The 18,364-nt window shown below is 41.3% G+C and overlaps 1 long non-coding RNA gene across 1 annotated transcript in view; it reads left to right on the forward strand.

Moving 5' to 3' along the window:
* Positions 1 to 18,364, forward strand: part of LOC109280299 (uncharacterized) — a 372,666-nt gene that overhangs the window by 152,316 nt on the left and 201,986 nt on the right. The window contains exons 3-4 of the long non-coding RNA XR_009459036.1: positions 592 to 663; positions 1,254 to 1,332. This is a non-coding gene — a long non-coding RNA (uncharacterized LOC109280299). The remainder of the gene's footprint in view (positions 1 to 591; positions 664 to 1,253; positions 1,333 to 18,364) is intronic.

The raw sequence follows: 18,364 nt of genomic DNA on the forward strand, positions 1-18,364 counted from the left end.
GCAAACTCTGCAAGTCCACATTTATAGCTGAAGAGAGTGCTCCGTTCAGTGATATGCTGTGTTATCACCAGGCTCATAAGGAATATCTTTGCATTCACTGAGGAAACCTCTCCACTGAAAGATAACCTCTCATCCATTGAGAAATGTGAAATATTTATCTTTAAAGGGTCCTCCAACCTGAAAAGAAGACTTGATGTTAGTAACAGAAGCTCTTTAGAAACACTTTACCTGAGCTTGTGGCATTGACAAGCAATTTTACTGAAATTAAAATAAATGTATTATGGGGTCTAGGCTCAATTACAATTGTGTGAACTTCAATGGACTACTTTCCCTATCTTATCTGTTAGTATTGTAATTACTTGCCTGTATGTTGTAGTGATGGTCCCAACTCTTGGCTGCCACATCTTGATGTTTAAAGATGATCACGATCAGGAGGTGGTAATGATACCCATCACTGGACAATGTTATCTTGAGATAGGTCTCTTCTGGGGCTCTGGTCTCCCCTACACCCAGGCCTAGTGCTGCCCAGATGTTATGCCACCAGTCATTTGTGTCAGTTTTAACTGGTGACTTTTTTCTTTTCTACTTCAGGGACTCGCACATCTCGACAAACATCTCGATGGATTGGAATTAGAGTGGATTATCAGACTTCTTCTGTTTCGGGTAAGTCCAACATTATATCTCTCTCTCAAGGGTTAAGCCCTCTATGAGTACCAGTATTCAAAAGAAAAGAGCATAACAAAAAAGAAAATAAGCCTATCCAGGCTGGTACCCCAGTTCTGCCCCTATTCCCAGGGTATATCACAAAATCTGAGTGAAATTTTTCCTTTCTAAGTGTGTCAGGGCCTTTCTAGCTTCCTGACCCAATAACACACCGGCCTGCAGAGGCATGGCAAATCAAAATAAAAGATAGAAAAAGAAAATAACTCAAAGTCCAGACCTTATACTGAGGCTTTGCCATGCTCCTTATGGCAAGCCCCGTTCTTCTCAGCAGTTTCCCTGCTCAGCAATTTCCCTGCTGCTTACACCGCTCCATTCAGCAATGCCTCTTCTGCCAGTATCTCCCAGCTCAGCTGAGCTCCTTTGAGCTCCCCAGTCAGTTGGCCACTCACTTGCCACCACTGTGGCCATCCTGCCTGTTTTCTTGGATCTCGGGACTCCAGAACTCTGCTCACAGCTCCCCACATCCTTGCCTCTCCTTCATTTCTGGGTCTCTACTTAAGGTTTTTTTTTTTTCTCTGGGGCTGATCTAGCTTCATGATCTAGCAGCTGTTCCAGTACCATGGCTCCTGGGGAACTCCTCTCTCCGTCATCAGCTCCTGCTGGCTCTTGGTAAGTATATTCAGAGATTCTTTTTCCTCTTCACAATTATTAAAAACAAAAAAACCCATTATAGAGTAACTATATCCTGATGTCTATGGACGTTCCTTGCTAAACTGTGCATCTGCAGTCTTCATGTAGTTCACTTTAAGTAGCTGATCTTACAATGAGATACAGCAGGGCTGTCCCAGCGGAGGAGGGGATCAGGGCAACTGGCCCGGGCCCTGCACTTCGGGGGGCTCTGCGGAGCCAGGCAGAGCATTTGCAGTGACTCTGTTCTGCCGCCAGCTACAAGTCCGGCTGCTCAGAACCCGCCCCCCACCCCGAATCTGCCACCGGCTTCCTTGCATCCAGGGGCAGGGCCCTGCACAGGCTGATTTGCCTTGGCCTCCACACCTTGCTTGGATTGTCTCTGAGATAGAAACACAACAAAACTGCCAATAGTTGCAAAGTGTCTATGTTTTCATGTGAAAATTAGGTAGGGCTCCCCCCCAATTTGTTTAAAAGGGGTTAGAAAAGATAACTGTCTTACCCTGAAGCTTGATTACAGAGACAGCAGCTGAGAGGGAAATAAGAGTGTCATGGATGACATTGACATGCATATTAAGGTACTGAGGAGATGCAGCAGATTTAAGATTTGTTGGACGAGAGACTCTTTGAGAGGTTCTGTAAACAGAAGTGGGACTGGGAACTCACATAACATTTATTTACCATGATTCTGAATAGGTTGCAGCATATACATTCTCCATTCCTTGTGCAAGTACAAACATGATCCCCCTGGACAAGTGTCTGCTCTTTCAGTCTCTCCAAGGGACTTTCACATCCTTCAGCCTCTTCCAGAATTGGAAATAGGGTTTATTAATTGATAGACAATCCCAGGGATTGGGCCTGCATACACACATTCCAATAATCTGGGAGAATTCTCCCAGGTTTGTTCTCCTGATAGAGAAATTTACCCAGAGCCACGTGTGCAAATTAAAATGCTAAGGCCCTAAAGACCAGAGATAGTGCTGACAGTGTACAACTGGGGGAGGGGAGGGGAGCACCTGTACATTTATCATAGTGTGCTCTGCAAGCTTTCTTAGTCTGTATGGTGACACATTGCAGCAATGCACAGTAGTGACACATGACAACAGAGAAGCCCTGATTGGCTGTCCCAGATTGCCCATGGTCACCTGTGTTTCCCTGCAGTAAAATATAGGGATTATGAAGGGGGTATGCTCTAGAGCAGCAGACTGTAGCAAGATGCTGTCTCCCTGGGTAGAGGGGTGAGGGTAGAAAGAGGATGCTAAAGAACTATGTTCTCTTCTGAGAGAAGCCACGGCATGTACAGACATTCACTCTCCCAAGAGAAACTCTCCTGCGTGTGATTTAACCTTCCCAGGCTTCTGGGTTATTTTTCTGATGGAGTAGACATTGTTACTCTGGGAGAAAAAGTCTGAACATCTATACATTTTTGGTTTCTCCTGGGAGAGCAGCAATTCTCCCAGGAGAAACTGAATGTCTATACTAGACCTGAGTGGGTGCACAGAAGAAGATGCCTATTCACTCAACTACCATGCATCTGTAAACAACATATACATGGAATCAGAGGGCAAATAAAAATGAAGAGCATACCATTGAAGCTGCTTCTACGTTTTTCTCTGTTGCAATGTATTTTCACAACTTGCTTTGCTTTTTACATGCTTTTAAAAAAAGAAGGCAGCTCATCTGACTGTTGTGTGTTTTTTCTTCATTTTGAAGGGTCAGTTTTCAGTTACTTGCAGGGAAATGAAAACCCATGTTTATGCAGAAAGGTTTTACAAAAAATTGTCAGAAATCACAAATTGATTTGCAAAATTAAATTAGATGGTACTTGAGTCAAAACTTATGAATAAAGAGGCTTGCACTTACAATGGAAAGACAACATTTTTAGCTAATGCAGGACATAATATTAATCAGGTACATACACTGCCTAAAACTGGAGTAGTCTCCTTATCCAAGGCACTCCACCTTCTTTGAAAAATAAATAGGAGATGAAGAAATTTAAAATTATAGCAGGTCCAACATAGTAAAGCATAGTATATCAAGAAAATGATAACTATTTAAAATCAGTTACAGTTACTACACCCTATATAGTCAGGATATAAACATGTAAGTCACCTCTAATTTCCTTTGCCTCTCTTGAACCTGCACCAGTTTCAGTGGGTGCACTTCATTGCACTGGGAAAGACAGAAGGAAAAATATGAGTTCCAGAGACAGGCACCAGGAGCAAGAGCATGCACACATTTCAAACTTTCAACATCATAATTCCACTGGTTGAAATACTCTGTGAGAAAGTGTTCACAGTGCTCCAAATGTTTTAAAAAGGGCCAATGCAGTGGAAATCTCCACTGTATCAGACAAGGTCAAAGTGTTAATAGATTGGGGTTCAAGCATTTGAGTGAACACTTGTACAGAACCCCAGTTCACTGTGGTGGACTGTTATGCCTACTTCTGAACTGGGGGAAAGAATCTGATTTCCCAGTTGCTGCATAAATCTCTTTTATTTAAGCTTTTCCATGGAACCTTAATGTCACACTGGTTTAAGATTCATAGTTTTCCTTCATATGTGCCTTATTACTGACTTTAGTGAGTATAGTTGATTCTCACTGCAAGACAGATTTTTGGCTGTAGGTGTTTTATATCCTAATTATCAGTAAGAAGGACCTTTGATTCTAAGCCATTATATTAAGTTGCTCCTATACTTTTTTGTAATAGTTATTTTTGGAGCTGATTCATATGTAGTATCTCTAATTCCAACCATGTATTTTTGTTTAGGTAGGCACAGATTTTATTCCCATATGTAACTATTTAAAGAAACACCCAAGTTGTTTACAAGGATCAAACCACTTGAAAAGTTAAAGGTGTTTATGACAAAATACATAAGGACAGATCTCAGGCATACCCATTATTTCTGGGCAGAGATAGTATGGTGAGCTGAAAGTATATATACAGTGCATGGAAGGTTGCTGTGTGTATTTCAGCTATAGCTGCTTAGTAGGAAATGGTGTGTGGAGTTAAAGCATGGTAGTAATATTTTCCTTTACAGGTTAAAACTATGCCCATAATACCTGGAGTCTAGACCTAAGTCCTGGCCTGCCTTGCCAGGCACATAGCACCTGTCTAATCCTTACTGGGATCTGGAAACTAGATGGTACCTAAATTCCCCTGAGCATGCTTAACACATATCAGCAAGTTTGTGTCTTTTAGAAAATGTAATATTTAGTTATACAACACAGCCAAAAGGGACGGAGATCTCCACCTTTTGTATATTAGCCTAGTGCTTAGAGATTTAGAGAATGCACTCTGGAAATGGAAGACAGGTTCAATTCCATGCTCAGGCTTAGAGGAAGTCAACTCTCATCTCCCTGTTGGCAGAAGCCTTGTTTCTAGTTTATGAAGCACACCTATGAAAATCAATAAAGAGCTTACTTTGCAAATCCTCCATGTCTGAAATTACAGAGGAAAAACTGGATGCGGGAGCTGGATGTGAAAATGGCATGATCCACAATATTGTGCATATCTAAATGGCAGTTAGAAAACCTGCATGTGGTAGCGGTGGGGCAGTGTTGGAGCAATGGTCTTGCTCTTCCATTTTTCCCTTTCCATTGCATTTCTCCTATCCATTAGCTATACTGTCTCTTATATTCTGTTTTTATTTACATATGGAGTTTTACAAAAGACTTTGTTTTCTCTGCTATTTAGCTGTGCTGTGTATGCTTTTTTTTTCTCTCTCCGAGACCTGAGGAAGGGTACAGTGGTATTCAAAAGCTTGGCTGCCCCTCTGTCAGCCCAATAAAAGGTACCAGCATCAAAAATCATAACCATTTTGAAAGAATAACAGTCATTTAGAGGGAATGAAAAGGAAGTAAAAAGGAACTTATGAGATTCTGCCATTCAACCACAAAATTCTTTTGTTTTGCAATATTGCTACTTGCACTCATTTAGGAGCCATTTCTGTAAAGAAAGAGAATCTGGCCTAATTGTATTGTAATAAATATGGTATTTAAATAGACTTACTGCACAAAGTAACACCCCCCTCAAAAAAAAAAAAAAAAAAAAAACAACCAAACCCTCCATTCATTATGTGAAAACAGTAATTTTCTAAAGAGATGCCAACACTGACTGGTTAAAAGAAGGTGGCAGTGCTTGAGTTCAGCACTCTTTCTTTTGCTTTTGTGTGACTTTTCACTGTTAATATAGTTCAGTCTGCTCTTCCTTTGGCTGTTACTGCATAATAGTCATTTCTACAAAAGAAACAGATACCCAGGTGCAAACCAAGAGAATTTAGACCTAAGTGGTTAGTCCCACAAGAGTTATAAATTGGTAGGCAGTAAAGGTGCATGGATACATTGGTCCCATATTGGATCAGCACCAATATAAGGACAATTGATAGTCTTGGCAATTGGCTTTTTTTGGCTGATGTAGGCGATAGATGCCCTGTGAATGTGCACAGCCACAGCACAGCATGTAGGTGGCCAGGAGCACAGCCCCACAGTGTGGAGATCAGCCAGGTCTGGCTGGTAAATCTGTTCTGGTGGAAGGGGCAGCAGGAGGAAAGGGGCATGTTGGGGATTGAGGGGGGCAGATTGAGGCCCCTGTGGTGAGGGAGGGAGTAAGGCTGGCACTGGGGTAGTAGCAGTTGCCACCAAGCTGGGGTGGGCCAGGGCACAAGACAGAGCCATAAGCAACACATCTAGAGCAAATTTTGGGGTGGTTGCAGCCCCACCATAGCCCCTCTCCCAGTGCTACTGCCACCCAACCTAAGTGCAACCCCCCACCAGGAAGAGCCTGGTGCTGCCCCCAGCCCCAGCCTGTAGCACCACCCCACCCTTGCACAGAGATACACATACCCCCATGCCCTCCCTGGGTCCATGCATCAGTGGGAGGTGCCACCCCCCCACACACACACACCTCAGATGTGCTCTGTCCTATGCCTCACCCCAGCTGGGCAGCCCCTGCCCCATCCCCACTCCCTCCTTCACCACAGGGTCCTCGATCTGCCCCCCCCCGCACTCCTTCCTTCCCCCCCCCCTTCCAACACAACAGACTTACCAGCTGGATGCTGCTCTCCATACTGCAGGGCTGTATATTGGTAATTGGATTGGTATTGGCCTCTATGACTCATTAAAAATCAGCCATTGGTATCAGTCCAAAAAACTTTATTGGTGCACCCCTAGCAGGCAGGTCATTTCACTGATTCATTCATTTATTTAGGGTTGAAAGTATACTTAATGCTGTATCTATGACAGGTCAGAGAAAAGGCAGAGAGCAATGAAATATCCAATGGTATGAGAATACTAAAGAAATCAATTATATAATGTCTGTAATGTTGCAAACTTCCTATAGGCACTAGAACTCCTTCTAGTAAACAGTCTACTAGCCCATTGAGATGTAGCTGGTGGCTTGGGGGTACCAGTAGGACTGGTTTCATATTTGAGACAAAATCAAGTTGCTCAAATACAAACATGTTCAGAGCAGGGATGCAAACAAGGTACAGTATCAGGAGCAGTGATAGGCCCTAAGTTATCAAGGTCCACAAGGGTGTCAGGCCAAATGGATACAGCCAGGAGTGGGAACCCAGGAGGTTGCAGGGGTGAGGCAGAGATCAGGACCAACCAAGGGCAGGCCTGAGTTCCAATCTGGGGTAAGATCTAAAGCCAAGATGAAAACCCAAATGCCAAACCAGAGAAATAACCAGAATCAGGGCGGGTCAGGACTGTCTACAATATACCAGGAAAAAACCTTTCAGTTGATGAAATCCAAAGTGTGGTAAGAGGGGCACAGAATGGGTATGTGGGTCTCATCGATGGCTCCCGTGAAGTTCAGGAAACCCAGTACCTCGAACCCAGAAATTACCTCCTGCAGGTCCCTGAACTAGAGGAGCCAAGGCCCCAGTTATTCCAAAATGTCTTCATACACCTTGTGTATCGCCATGGTTGCTGTTGTCCATCCCACACCACACTGGTTGGCCATACAACAGAGGTTGTTAGGGTTTGCCATCTTCTAGTTCATCATGGACTTGTGTATCTCAATGGATAGGGGACATTGGAGCCCAACACTGATGTCATGGCAGTGAGACAGGTAGGCCAGCTGAGTGCAAATGTCCATGAATGTGCAAGAGGACACCCTAAAGTTCTGCCTCCACCGATCATTGTCCCAGGTTCTGAGCATTAGCCGCAAAGTGTCAGTCAATACTAGACCTGAACCACCACAGCCTCTATATCATTGTGTTCTGCCTCATGCATCAGGACCAGCACAATGACCACAGCAATGTTCTCATCCTCAAGGGCAAGAAGTCCCTTAGCACTGACAACTACCATCTCCACAATCCAATCTCACAGTCCTATCCAATCCCAGCAGTCAGTCAAAGAGAGACCCTATGCTGTGATGGGCTATGCCTGGCCATAGAAGGCATTTGAATTCCCTGTATGCTCAGCAGGCTGGCTATTGGTACAAGGCAGGTGGAAGAATACCAATTAATTGCTAATGAACATGGGAAGTTTGCTTTTAGCACTGGACAGCCATCTTTTCTTCCACCCACCACACCTCTCCCCACTGCTGCTGGCCATGGCACCATGCCTCAGTTTCCCCTCTCCCATGCTATTCATTTGAAAATTAACTGTATTTAAAAATGGCTCTGTCTGTACCCCCATTACCCAACCCATGCAGCAAATGTGCTGGTTTGCATCCCTGTGCCCTATCTGTGCCTCTCCTCCTGCATGCCAGCCAGGCCACATGGGGTCTCCTTGGAGCAGGCCTGCAGCACCCCAGTCCATGACTGCTCCCCCATCCTTGCTGCCCCTAACCCTCCATCCCCATTCACTTCAAACATATTTCTTCCCTCCCACTTGTGGTACCAGCTTTTGCTGCTGCTGCAGGGGAGGGGGAAGCCATAGCCCATGCTGGTTTCTGTGTTTCCAAGCTATAAGCCACTCTCCACCCTATCCTCCTATAACCTGTAAGCTGACCCTTTTAGGTCCTAATTTACATGTAAACTTATATGGTAAGCACCTTGCTTTGGTTTCAGCCCAATATATAAAGGAACAGTGAAATCATGCTGATCTGCCCTTTGATGTCAGGCCAGCAATTAGATATGTTGCACCAGTAAGCTCACAGTCTTATAAATGGACCTATGCCAGCATGTTAGAGATGGTGATTCTGTGACCTTGTAGTTTATTTTATCTGCAAATGAGCGCAGAAAGCCAGGGACAATGAATTAGTGACTTCACTGGGCCTGTCATTAACCAGGAAAGATTGAGATGCTGACTAGTAGTTAAAGAGAAAACTTAAGAAAAAAATCCTTTTATTCTGCTGACAGCTAAGTGACAGTTCTCCTCCTGGGCATAGCTCTTCCTGTTTCCTTCTGCTCAACCTGTTTTACTTCAGTGCGTGGAGAAATATAGGCACATCTAGGGAACATGAAGTGGGAGTAGAAGGTACTTGGCTGAAATCTTTAAGGGCTTTCTCTCAGTAGGTACAGAACCCCCAGCATCTGATGTGAGTGGAATTGTTCAGCTTGGGAATCACTCTTGCCCTTCTATTTTTTCCCTTTTGTTTACAGGTAGCCCTACTCCTTTATTAGAATCTGGCACCTCCATCTCTCCCTTTCTTCCATGAAATAATATCCCCATCTTTAAAGAAAATATAGAGGACATTGAATGACCCACTTAGTTTATTATTTAGTGGCCCTTTTGCCCTCCAGAGTGTATCACTGGAAGCACAGGGGCTATGTGCTGCATGCTTTGTGCATGAGCACCCTTTTGTGTGTTCTTTTCCAGCAGGCACCCACACACAGAATTGTTTTAACAAAAATTCAGGAAAGTCTTTAAGGGAGGGAAAAGACCTGTTTAAAAATGTTAAATTATTCCTGCTTTATACTAAGTTTTCAGTTCATATATCCATTTAGAACAGCTGAATACATCAATTTGAATTTGAATATCAATTTCACCTCTTCCCTTCAACTTTCCCTAGCTCCACACACTACCTAACCCTTACATTTGCTAAGTCGCTAGGTAAAAAAAAATGTTGCCAAAGGCCAGATGTCACAAAGATCAGAATGCCTCCTGCAAAGTACAAAGCTCGCTTAGCTCACATATGCATAAATAAAAAGAATAATTAGGAATCACCTAGTGTCTTATAGTTTCAGGGCACAAATTACTATCTGCAGTTAATTTTCATTTTTCCTATTTGCTAATCTATCTTTATGTATAAAGTTCACCCATTTCAGTCTGGCTTTAATATCCTACACCCTGTTAGTTATTCATGTCTATGTTCTGTTAAGAATCTTTAGATTTGAATGTAGACAGTCCTTCTATAATGCTTTGGTGATCACAATTCCCCCTTTCTTTCCCCCTTCTTCTCTTTAATAGAGTGGGCATGCAGCCTTTAATTTTAAATGAGTGAACATCCAGGATCTTAGTCATCAATTAAAGAAACTAACAGCAGAGCTGTTGAAATATACCTGTGTCACATATGTGGCTTTGGTCTGCTGAGTATTTTTTAAACAATTACTGAGCTAATTCCCCAAAAAAACAACAAACATCTGGTCTACTATCAAGAAAAGATCATAGAAATTGCCAAACTGGAACAGACTCTATTATGCAAGTAGTCTAACCCTATTTTTTCAGTAAAAGACAAACACGATCTTCATATTACAGGAAATAACCCCTATGCTTCCTCTGTAACTTCTTCAGAAATGATTGTTTATGATGGGAGTTGTATAGTCAGAGCTTGTTGAACTATTTATTCACAGTATTTTGACCTTAAGTATTTGTGAATTGTTCCTTCAGACACATTGAATAATTACAATTAGTGAACAAAAGGAACTGAAGCACTGCCTGTGGGAGAGAAAATGTGGGTTGCTCATACATTGTATTTTTTTTCTGGAAGTATTTGCCATTTAGTTTTGTAACAGAGCAAGGAACAACCTTGTTCCTTTGGTGCTACAAAGTTGCGAGTGTGGGGGAGAGTCGGGTCAGGAACCGGGCAAAGATAATTACTTAGTAGCCACAGTTGGGGAGAGGGATCACACCTGGGGTAAATGTTGCCTGATTAAGAGCCAGAGGCTATTAAAGTTCACGGCAGGGGGATTTTCTTTGCACCCTGGAGCATGGCATGAGGAGAGTCAGTGGGAAAAGCCAGGAGTGGCAAACCCAGCTCTAGACCAGATCGCCGATAAGATTGGCTGACTGGGTGAAGGTAACCATGGTGACCAGCAAAGCAAAGAGGTGAGAGAGAGAGAGGAGATACTTACCAGATTGATCCTCAGGCAGAGAGAAGGTCCCACAGAGGAAGAATCTGCTGATACCTGTGAAGGAAGGAAAGACAGTGAGACTGGAGGCGAGCTGACAGGCTCAGGGGAGTGGGTTGCATGGCAGTAGAGGGCGAAGAAAGACCGCATACTGTGAGAACAGCCAGGGCTATACACAACCCATGGGGAATTCACTAATAAAACAATTTACTTTTATCCTGCTTCTGGGGTAATTTACTATACCCTCTCTCATTGGGGAATTAACTTCTTATTTTTCCATCACTTCAAGGCATGGCAGGAAAGCCCCAGGGAGAGAGTTTTTGTTATTCACCCCCACATGGCCACAAGTTTAATCACTGTATAACTGTTACTATTTCTCTATACAGATGGGGGAGTGTAGCTGTAGTAAGAGAAAAGGCGTGATTACATCACCATACCTTTAATAGTCTTTGGAAGCAGTATAGCGTTAGGAGAAACGAGACTGCCATTCTTAGCATATTTTAAGGTGTGGGTGGCCAACCTGTGCACATGTGCCACAAGTTTCATGGGCAGCCTCTGTCTGTGGCCTGCAGCAGATCAGTGAGAGGACAGGTAGCACAGTAGCAGATAAGGCAGGAAGTAGAAAATGGAGCAGCAGATCAGCAGGGGAAGTTGTACACAGGGAGAGTGCAAAGCTAAGGTTTGGCACACCTACCAGAAATGTTGCCCCCACCCTGTTTTAAAGTGTGTATTTCCTTGGTCACCTGAATTAGACCTTTCCAGATATACTAGAAAAATGAGGCTAGTGTTGTAGGATGGAATCAGAATGAAAGCTCATCTTGCCATGTTCACAAATGATGTGCTTTAGGCAGTATGAGTTTGCATAGTGCTGGCTACAGAAATTATGCACAGATCTGTGACTACTTGTGCACTTTTGTACCAAGGTTCTGACCATGAGTTTTGGTCAGTCCCATATGTGAACAGTACCATGACAGTCTCTTTTGCTTTGACTTTGTTAGTGCTCTGGCATTTGGGGAACAGAGCCCCCATAGTGCTCTAGTGGTGTAACTTACTATGCCACAGTAGAGCAAGTACTCAGCTCCAGTCATATGAATATGCTTGGTTTCATTATTCTGTCACCTCTCTCCCTGCTATTGCCCTGCAGTGGGAGAAACTGAGCCTAATGAACCCAACAACGCCAGCTGAGCCTTAGCTGTGAAGTGTGACAGTTCTGGGGAAGAGGAACCAAAGCACTTGTGTAGCACCATTCTGTAACCTATCTAGACTCAACTTATATATCATATAACAGGAGGATTGCAGAGCACTGGATAAGGGAGGGTAAGCTGGTTCTATACATGGGACAAATTGCTGCTCAGAGACTGTGCCTGACATCACAAAACGGATCACTGGCAGAGTCACTAAACACAATTCAAATGTTCTGACTTCTAGGCCTATGCTTCCTAATTGCTCGACAATTTTCCCTCAGATATGCTTTGTGGGTTTTTTCCCATAAACAAAATAAAATGAAAATCAATAATTTAAACTACTTTTTCTAATGTGAAACCATGTGATATGGTTCTGTGATGCTTGGGAATTGTTGCAACAAGCACTGAATGCTGTGAAATGAAGTACCCCCACCCACAGCACAGAGAATGTCAACTAACTTTTGGAATTGCCATTGTGCTGAGTATAGGGTTACAAATACAGTATGGCAAAATATATCCCCCATGGGATATATATTTTGCCATACTGTATTTGTAACCCTATACACAGCACAATGGCAATTCCAAAAGTTAGTGTTATAATACAAAGGAGAAAAAAGACAAAAAAGCAAAAAGAAGAAGAAAGTCTATACTGTTAAATTTTTCTTTGACGTTTAATTTAGAAAATGTGTTCACTGTCCCTCAAAGCTGTTAGGTATGTAATTTTAGGCTCATTTAATGTATACCCATGTCCACGTGTGATTTTTTTTTTTTTTTGCATTAATGTTTTAGTGCATGTATCTCATTTGCAAAGGAATACTTGATGCAGAATTCTCGTTATTTTCCTTTTCTGTGCATAAATATTAAAGATATGAAACTATCCACAATTAATCTAATACAGACAGTCGATCAGTAGTGTCCCTTGTTTCTTTTCTAATTTTATTGGAGCTCAAGAAAAGTATCTTATTTGGCAATTAACTTTTTTTCTCTCTGCCTTCTTTACCCTCTCAGTCCATCATGTTCATTATGAACCCCACAAGCCTAAGAGTTTTTAAGAAGTGTGTCTTCCCTAGTATCCTTTCACCCTCTGCTTTCTACCCCTCAAACATTATGATACCTTTCATGATGAACATTTTGTTCAACATATGTTTGTAAGGTTCTGATTATTTGTGTTCCTTCAGGTTTCAGCAGCATCTTGGGCTCCATCTTTAGAGGGGTTTACTTTTCCCATTGGCATGCTTTTGAAAAGATTTTAAGGTTTGCTTTTTATTATTGGTCTAATGTATTACTTATAGGGAGATAAAGAGGAGGATATTTCAACCCCAGATGTGTGTGCTATTGCCAACTTTTCTATCCGTATTTTCTATAAAATAAGAAAAACTGTACTGTTCTTTTTGCAATTAATTGATTAGAATTACACTGTAGTTTGAAAGGTTAAAAAAAAGGGTAAGAAATCTTTCACTAGTGCATGTACAGTACATCATTCCAAACAGTTAATTGTACCAATTATCTGCGATTAGCTGCGGTTAATCTCAACTCCTTTAAATTGCAGAGTAAAATCTATATGTATATCCACACACCAACAAAATTATGTGCATTGTCAGAGTATATATAGATTTTACTCCTACTTTCAAAGCAATCGACTGAGCATTAGCAGCAGCAGGCAATTTTTTTTAACTTTATGTGGAAGAGCCTGTGAATGGGAGAAAATGATCATATAACAAAATAAAGTATTAATAAAGCACTACAAATACAGAATACCCGTCTCATCACACCACACATATCCTCCTGGCCCACACATTACTCAACATAATGGAAAAAGACCAGAGGAATATAAAAAAGGGGGAAAAAAAGAAAAAAAAATTGAAAAACAACCTGAGGCAGCCACTGAAGCAGTAGTAGTTGTGGATAGCAAGTGTATTGTTCATTCACCAGTGTCATTGCAGTGAGGCTTTAGCACAAAGTCAATTGTCATTGGAAAGGAAAACAGTTTCAGTTAATGAGGATCAAGGATCTAGGCTCTGATTCAGAAAATGTTCCTTTTTAAAGAAAACTTGAGCACAAGTTTACGTCTCACTGAAATCCTTTTCAGTATCCACTTCTGCCTGTTCCCTACCACTGCTATCTTCATAGGGACTTAAGCATCTGCTGAAATGTCCTGAATCACACGCTTTTCAAAGATAAAGTGTGTTGTACTTCAAAAAGCAAGGACAATCAATAATTACCACTCTAAGGTCAAATAAACTGCTTCTGTACTGTAGCCTGTGACCAAAAGTGAACAGTTCCCATATTACGAAACCAAGAAGCACTCTTTAAGATTGAACTTTATGGATATATCACAGTCTATCATTTATAGTAGCACTTTCATCAGCACTGCCTGGTCCCAATAGATCTTTTATTTCCTTTAAATAAGCAGAATTCATCCTTTACCACTCCTTAGCTACATATCCTTCTTGGCAATGAAAGTGGCTACAATATTTGTGTGTCAATAGCCTGCCTCATTTAAACCAGCCAGCTCTTTTATGCCATGATCCATTTAGTGATATAACAATTCTTCAACAAATTATGCATCCTTCTGGATTTACTCTGATGTAACTCATAACAGAACTTGTGCCTGCCCTCACAATCACTTCCATGTTGCTTTTTTGCTTTTCCCTGAAAATATAAAAAATCAAGGTTGATTGAAATGCAGTTACCATATTTTGTTTGTTGTGGGCAGCTGTCCTGTATTATAGCTACATTTTGTTTTAATATTCTGCATCAGCTAAGAGTCAGGGGGGTTTTTTGTTTGTTTCTTGACCTGGATTCCAGTATGGCTGATCAGTCTAGATATGAAACATTAATGAAAAATAAAGGTGCTCAGACAACTAACACCTGTATGCTGTATATAAGGACGTATATAGATACCATAATTCACTGAATGCTCAAAACATTCACTGCTCTAATTTATACCATAGAAACAAATTCCTCAGCAGCAATTAATTCTGGACAGAGTTTAATCATACTTTCATCTTCAGCTGTTCTCTAGGTGATTAATGCATTCTTGTTTGGTATGTTTAAACAGTGTAGAAAGCCTGAATTGTTTAGTCAGGTCAGCTCTTTGTCTTAGGTCTTCACCATCTTTCAAATTTTAAAGCCTCCTAATATGTTCTGTCTTTTGTGTATTCAGCTTGTGCTTCTTGAACAAAAGTTCCAACTTTTATTTTTGTAAGGCTACTCAATAAAACTGCAGTACAGAAACTAAAAGTCATAAGAGCCTTCTCTGCGTCTCATTTGCACGTCAAAAAGGAACTCATGACACAGGCAGACAAATCTAAAAGCAATAAGCTTTAAAAGTGTTCAGGAAGTGTATAAGTAAATAGCCAGTGTGATCATTTGCATGTCAGTTCCCAGCATAGGTCTTAAACACCTCTTGGACATTTCATAAAAGTGCAGGAGGTTTGAGCTCTGGGAGATACTGTAAGTTTTAGGTATGTTTATGTGTAAAATGGATTTTAATGACCTCTAGTCATTTTAAGACAACAATGAAAACAATAATAGGAGGGCAAATATTTCTTTCAGCTATCCTTTGCAAATGCGTGATTTGCAGCCTGTCTTCATCAGTGATTTTTTTGTTGAAGGAAATTATAGTCCACGCTGTTTATTGTTTTTCTCTTTGTAAGAACAAAGCTTTCCACAGCAGACACTGTGGGGGATTATCTTGTGGGGTCTTTGTCATATTCACAGATCTTGAAGTGTGTGCAGGTATCTCTAGGTTCACAGAGAATCTATGTTTATCTCACTAATGAGCTGTCAGCACTCTCTGTTCTTGTAATAAATATTTGGGTGCTCATCTTTGCAGCTTATCCCAAGGTATAGTTTAACCAACAAGCACATTTGAAAGACTCTGCAGAAGATGTATTACTCCATGTTTCATACAGTATTGGTAGCAGATCAATTAACAAGTGATTACCTGTTGTACACGGTTCTTGTTGGCTCATTAATTTTTTGAGGAATGTTCGGGGAAGGTAATATCTCTTTCCATTTGTTGCTGTTATAAAACTAGTCAATTAACATTTAAATCACTCATTAGAATTAATTTGATGTTATCACCCTGGGATTGTATTAGCATTGCTAGTTAGTGTTTTTCACTTTACTAGTTGAGCTGTACAGTAGAACACCAAACAGGTTATGTAGCACTTATTATAAATAGTTCAAATTGCCAGGAAACACATAATTTTGCATTGGGCAAATGTAGTTTGAATTTTAAAAAGGGCACTTTGTGCATTTAAATAGATTTTTCCTAGCATTTAAAATAATATGTATGTTATATTAGTGTTATATGTTAATTTTAGATGATATATGGATTTGCCAAATGTGAAATGGGTCAAACCTGGAAATGAATACCAATAGATGTCTATTGTTAGATTCCAAAAAGTAGATGTTGCCATGCCACCAGCGTGGCTTCATTATTTCAGAGGGTTTGCATGCATGAAATTAAGATTGAATTTGGTTCTGTTATTGTAGGACCAAGATTTTCAGAAGTGACAAGTGAACTTGGGTGGCACCATTTCCTGGTTTCCAACCTGAGTTACCATCTGTAGCAGCTGATTTGCTAAGGCAAATGCACAGCATGTTTTGAAAACCAGATCAAAATGTGTCACATTGGTCAGCCAGAAATTAGTACCAACAATCACACAATCACAGAAATATATAACTATGGAGGGATTTCATACCACTGCTCTGAAACTGATCATGTCTTACCTTGAACATCTCTTACTGACTTTTTTTTTCCCATTTGTTCTTTAAGACCTACGGTGATGGACTCCGCAACTTCCCCAAGTAACCTTTTTCCATTGCAACATATCATTATAGTTAAAAAAATATTTTCTAAGAGACAACCTAATATCTTGCACCAGATTATGATACTACTTTTTGTCCTATAGAAAGCAATAGATTACTGTCTTCTTTATAATGTCCTTTTAAGTATTTGAAGACTATTATCACAATCCCTTGCCTCCCAGTCTTCTCTTCCCTTGTCTAAATAAATTCAACCCTTATACCCTTCTATTATAGGTCATAATTTCTAAACTTGTCATTACCTCTAATTTATCCACTAGTCTTTAGTTGCTAACCACTAAAAGTTGTAAAAAAATGTTGTCCCAGTTTGGTCTAGAATCATAAGAGCACTATCTGAAAAACTCCCAGAAAAGTCTGGACTTCCTACACTCACTGAAATTGGAAAAAGGTCATATAAAATGGTATAAATTTATAAGTAATCACATACCACAGAACTGCAGTAAATTTTGAAATTCAGATACAGTAGTAGCTGCAATGAATACTCTCAATGTGATATATTACAGCATAGGTGACTCTTATAAAACTGTTATGGGTGGGATACAAACTAATTCTGCTTCAAAATGACCATTTTGTATCACTCTACTGTAAATTGCTCATGACCCAAAGAGACACTTTGCTCTTTTTCCAGGTCTTGCAGTGTATGCCTACTAAGCTAGAATGTCAATTACTAGGAAATGCCATTTATACCTAAAAAAACCCACCAAGTAAAATTGTAAATGAAATCAAATAGCAAGAAGTTACATTAAAATTTGATTATTTTGATTGTCATAAATATGGGCCCATTTGAAAATAATTTATTATGCATCAAAGCTCAACACTAAAGCTATGTCAACACTACAGGGGCTGTTACCAGTGTAGAAGGAACTTTTCCAATGCAGGACTAACGTGGTTTCCCTAACTGGCAGCAAAGATAGATTCTGCTGGTAGAAATGCACCATCACTTGTGGTTTTGCCAGCAAAGCTACTGGTGGGACTTTTTTTCTTCCACCACTACTTGACATAGTTCTACAAACTTTGTAATGTTGACAAGGCTTAGGATTCTAAAGGTCTATATATATCCAGCTTTGACACTCAGGGTGCATCCACAAATGCAGGTATGTGCACTTGCAACTGCTCAAATAGAAGCGGTGCAAATTTGAGCTGGGGCTTTTTGCCTCAGTGCACGTGCCCGGACATCCACTTTGGTATGGTGCAAGTTGTGCTACTTGGCAAAATAACCCTTCCTGGCTCCTCCCAGGATCTGCAGCCAGTGTGAGCTGGAGCCTGGGGCCAGCACCTATGCTGGCCCCAGCAGTGTAACAAGCTGCCCTGTCTTGGCCCCATCAGTATAAAAAGCTGCCCTGGCAATTAGTTCAGGGCTACTCACTCTCAGGAGCTTCTGCAAGGTTGATCCTGGCTGGTGTCACCCGTATTGGAGACCTTCTGGACTATGATAGGTGGGATTGGGTGACCCCTGTTGCACTGGCCCAGCACATAGGTCTACCCATGACAAGAGCAACCTGCTGTCTGCCCCAGGAGGTGAAATCTTCCCTATCTCTCAATGCCCTTGCCTTTGTTGACCAGGTCCTGCATGGTTGCAGTCCCTGTCCCTCCGTGTCCTCCAGTCCATCAGAGTTTGTCATGAGACCAGTGCCTCACCCAGCATCACAGTGCTCCCTGCTCCACCACCTGAGCCAGTGGGAGAACACCAGACCAGTCCACTTTTCCACCGTCCATTGCTGCCACTCTACATGCTCGTCTGCCACACTG

Source organism: Alligator mississippiensis, chromosome 1, assembly GCF_030867095.1.
Source record: "Alligator mississippiensis isolate rAllMis1 chromosome 1, rAllMis1, whole genome shotgun sequence".
Lineage (NCBI taxonomy): Eukaryota > Metazoa > Chordata > Crocodylia > Alligatoridae > Alligator > Alligator mississippiensis.